This window comes from Limulus polyphemus, unplaced genomic scaffold, assembly GCF_000517525.1.
Source record: "Limulus polyphemus unplaced genomic scaffold, Limulus_polyphemus-2.1.2 Scaffold6709, whole genome shotgun sequence".
Classification (NCBI taxonomy): Eukaryota; Metazoa; Arthropoda; class Merostomata; order Xiphosura; family Limulidae; genus Limulus; species Limulus polyphemus.
The window spans coordinates 26,638-31,689 of record NW_013672319.1 but is presented as its reverse complement, the minus strand read 5'-3'; the positions used below and the strand labels follow the sequence as shown (position 1 = coordinate 31,689).

General features: G+C 29.5%; 1 long non-coding RNA gene across 1 annotated transcript in view; it reads right to left on the bottom strand.

Annotated features, from left to right (window-relative positions):
* Positions 1 to 2,838: 2,838 nt before the first annotated feature.
* Positions 2,839 to 5,052, bottom strand: part of LOC106474002 — a 20,352-nt gene continuing 18,138 nt past the window's right edge. Inside the window, exons 2-4 of the long non-coding RNA XR_001291719.2 lie at positions 4,308 to 4,432; positions 3,701 to 3,794; positions 2,839 to 2,987 (exon numbers count right to left, since the gene is read on the bottom strand). This is a non-coding gene — a long non-coding RNA (uncharacterized LOC106474002). The remainder of the gene's footprint in view (positions 2,988 to 3,700; positions 3,795 to 4,307; positions 4,433 to 5,052) is intronic.

The following is a 5,052-nucleotide window of genomic DNA, read 5'->3' as shown; positions in this document are numbered from 1 at the left end:
CGTGTATTTTTAATGTTAACAAAGACAATTGTGAAGTTTGTATCATATACATGTGAAACTGTGTTTGAAAAGGGGGATGCCAACATGGTGATTGGTGTTCCCCAAGATATTTTAGACAGTTAGTATGTTCTGTGTGTAATTGTTATGATACTGATTATCAGTGTAATAAATCCTGATGGAAATGTTTACTCAAACAAAACCTTTGTCCTGTCTTTGATTTAAAATAAACTTATCACTGCTGCTAGATAAGTCGAACTGACCATTGTCAATGACCTCAACATACAGTATTTGAAATCTTTGTCAAATATATAGCAACAATGTTTCGAAACATGAGATAATTAAAATAATAATCTCACATATCTATGTAGAATCAATCTTGTATTCTGACCATTTGCTGTATGTTATGTAAATACAAAGATAATGTATTATAATTGACTATTATTTTAGTAAAATTTTCCCGTAAACATTAAAAATGCTGTCAATGCGTAGATAACGACAGTGTGTTATAATTAACTTTTATTTTGATAAAAGTTTTCCGTAAATATAATATAATTGTCACACGTTTAAGTAGAACAGAATATTCATTTTATTCTAATCAGATTGTCCTTACCAAGTAACAAAAGAACTATAACAAAGATTGTACATTAACTCGTGCTCCCCCCCCTCCAGTGGCATAGCGGTGTGTCTGCGGACTTACAACGGTAGAACGGTACCTCTGGTGGGCAGAGCACAGATAGCCCACTGTGTAGCTTTGGGCTTAAATTTACAGACAAACAAACATTAACTAATTTAAACCATACGCATTTTAGTATATTATGTTGTCAGATAAAAATTGTTCAAACTGTAAGAAGGACGACATCAATATTTCTTTACCCCCTCTTTCAAGAAGTTAAGACTATTTATCTAACGTGTTATATTTAAACGACAAATATGTTATATTTAAACGACAAATATGCGAGTCCCAGATCAATACTTAGTATTGATACTTAGTAACAACTTATTTGGATTGTAAACATACTGGATTTATAAAACGTGAAATAAAAGGTATGTATTATCTTTTATCATAAGAAACTTGAAATGAAATTTCTACGTTGTTTGTCCGTTTTGTAAAAAACGATCGAAATATTTGTTGTTTTTGGCACGTTCCCTGTCTCTCTCTATATATATATATGAGTAAACTTTTAAATATTCACTAATGTTAGAGTAGAAATCTTGATTTGTATATTGAAGGTCAGTTTTAAACTGTAAGTCAAGTGCACGGCTGATTTAGTATTCAAATGTTTTATATAGATTCTAAAATAAAAAAAAACCTTTGATTACTTGTGTAAAGTGAATATTAATTAGAGTTTATTATTATAAAATTATTATAGTAACCGATGTTTTTTTTTGTTACAAACACTGAATTGTTATCAAAACTTTAATCACTTGATCCTAGCTAGCCTTCCATAAGTTAGTTTTGCGCCATCTGGTGACATTTTGTTGAACTATGGCGTTATGGCCGCGTGTCATGGCGACCTAGCAACACTACCCTAACGACTCTGGTGGCAACAATTGGAATTATGACCTTGTCATCTTGGATTACATCACTTCCCTCTTCCTTGAGGCAGCCAATCAGCGCGCGCGTCTATCGTTTCGGACTTCTTACTTTTGGGCTAAAACCAACAATATCCTAAAGGTAAGAATCGTACTTAAATACAAAAGCGTTGTACTGATCACTATATTGAAACCTTCCCACGTTTATTAATAAACGTATATTAATCTTGAAGTATAACGAAATGTTTGGAAATAGAAGTTATGACTGTATTCTAATTAATTTATTAAATTACCAATAATTTAATTACTTTATAATCTTTGTGTGTTAAAAAAAGTTTGTGCGCGCTAAATTTTTACCTTTAGCAACACCTTTCTCTAAGGTGTCAATTTTTCCAATTAAATTTATTTTTTCATTCCTTTCCGTGTTCATACAATTTCTAACTCACTCTTACACCTATTTATTTAGTTCATTATCATCATTATAAGTGAGTTCACTATTTAACGTTTTGGGCCACAACTTTCCACTACCAATAAATATCAGTTTATCTTTATCATGTTATCATAACATTCATTTAAAGTTTAATATTTATAATCCCAGTTTCTAATAAAGTACGAAAGCAACTATCAGTAGGTTTCATTTCATTTTTACATTATTTTAAACTAACCTTTGACTTCTTGTTGCTTTTCATAATGTTGATGTATTTCCGAAAATAACAGATATATAATATATTGTACAAGAAAGTGATTATTTATAATGAAGTTTAACCGTAGGTGTCGACGACTTTAATATCACATAAAATTCCGTTTCCATACTCGCTGTGGGCGTAACACAGATAACAAATAATTTATTTAATAATTTGTTTGTTTGTTTGTTTTTTGTTATGCACAAAGCTACACCACGGGTATCGAAACCCGGTTTCTAGCGTTGTAAGTCCGCAGACATACCGCTGTGCCACTGGGGGGCATTTATTTAATAACACGTGACCATCATAGCCAAGGTTTGTTCTTGTGTGAATAAGTTTCTGAAATACATTCTAAGTACGAACTATCAACTCCTTTAAACACATGAAATTTTTCCAATGTTCTTATTATCACTTTTTAACACCTCAAAATGAAGACAGTTTTCATGATATTTATGTTTGTGTAATAGTGAGTCAGTATATTTAGTTTAACAAACAACAAGGAAACACTATATTCTATTTCATTAACAAAGGATTGTGTATTAAAAAAAAAAACCTTGTATATCTTTAACTTCACAGTAACTTAAAACCATATTTGATAAATCAAACAAATTCAATACTTTTGTTGCTTTATGAAAATTTTATTTTCTAGATAAAGATATTTGAGAGTTAAACATATCCCAAAAAGAAGGAAACCACGACAGATTCAGATTATTATATTATAGGTAATATATAGATACTGGTCTTCATCAGATGTGACGTGATCCGTTGAAGCTGTAAATATCAAAAACATTAAAATAATTAAATATTAATGTCAATTCACTTATAAGGTGCAATAGAGTGGGAACGCTGTGGTTTTCTGTTATTGTATAATATTTTTTATATAAGTTTTATGTCTTTAAGGTTTGGACTAAATATTACATTTTCCGTTCAAGAAGGTAGAACATAGTAACGATGATGTATTTTGCTGTTAGTTTCATTTCAAAATATATTGTTAAAAGTTTCAAACACGTGAAAACGATGAAGGATCTGAACAACTCAGTTCTAGGGAAATGTTGATTCTTTACAAATAATAATTTCAATGAAGGGAGCTTTATTAATCTATACTTTATCAGTCTCGATACGGATATGTTGATTTGTATTATGCGTCTTTTTGGCCTCATTTTAAAATTACATGTTCAAAAGTGAAATATGAAGTACATACTTAACAAATAACCACATATTTTAATAAAGTTGTGTAATTTAAAAATAAAGAGCGCCAGTTTACTATGCCGCGAAAACAAAATTAAATATAATGATTAATAATAATAATATTTACAATATATTTTTTTTATTGTGATGGTATTTTTTACTTAAACTGAATCATGATACATGAATATTTACGACAAACTCGAACCGTTATACAACACGTTACGTTAATTGTAAGTAATAAGTAGGTGTTTAGTTTATTACTAATATATTGATATATCTTAACCTTATTAACTTACGTCTTCACAAACAGTTGTTTTTCATTTCAGTAAGTGCCGATTCTAGATCCACTTGAGCTGCTGCAAATTTCTCACCGATACATTGCTGGATTCCCTGCAAGCACAGATAAATAAGCCTTAATGTTATGTAGGATATTACAAGATTGGAAGTTTGTACAAGCATAAAATGTGTTTGTTTATACCTTCAGAACTGAATTATACTTCTGTTGTAGGACATCACATATAACACTGTCCAGGGTGACTATAAGGTTACTATATTCATTCCTTTCTTTGTCACTCCTAAACCGTAACATATATGTTAGTTAAACACACTTCCAGAGTTTGAAGACTTTTCCTTCTGAATTTTATATCTGTTTAGAGTTTCAAAATTAATTTATGTAAAATGTCTACACTGAAAGCAAATCTATTGGATTAAGTTTTCGTTCCCAAACATTAAAAAAAAAAACTCTTAGTAAGAAGTCACAAATTACCGCGTCTGTGAAGTACCCTGGTGGTTATAAAAGGAACTTTTTTGTTATTATTCATTATAAAATGTTTTAAAATAAATAAGTAACTAAAAAGTTCAGAGATTAATTATATAAGAATATATATAATAGTTCATCATCACCTCTTGATCAGGATATCTTTCTTCTTTGCACATTTCATTCATGTAATCTTTATAGTTCTGGTAAGAAAATGTTGCCTTTTCACAATCTTCAACTGCACCTGGAAGCTTGAGATGAAAAATACTTTCTGTTAGATAAACTTTTATATTACATTCTATAACTTTTCTTTCATAACCTTTAATTGTATACTTAAATTAACGTGTCAAGAAAGCTATAATTATCCTAAATTGTATTATAACTACATTCAAATATGCTTGTTTACAATCAACTTCATATGTTTGTTTAGACATGAACAACTGCATATGAACTGAAAGTATGTAACATTATTGAAACAAAGACAGAAAATGAGAAACATAACTAAAACAAAGAAAATACAATGGAAGTAGTATCGCACCGTTCTATAAATGTGAGTTATGTATAAATATAACAATATGGGGAAATATTCATCAATATTTTGGTGTAGTTTACAGAACAATAGATTTACTGTTTCTGACAGTACTTACTTCTGCTAGTTTCAAGTTTGTTAAATATCAGTTACAAATTGGATATGTTTTGTTTCTGTACGTTAGAACTTCAAGTTTTAAACGTTGTATAAATAATTTTCCTGATTGTAAAATACAGAAACGTTATTAAAATACATTTCAAACTTACTTGAATGTTGTTGTTTTAATACACTTGTTTTTAATGTTGTTTGTTACCTTTAGTCACACAATATGCTATCCGTGTTCTGTTCATTATGGGGAATCG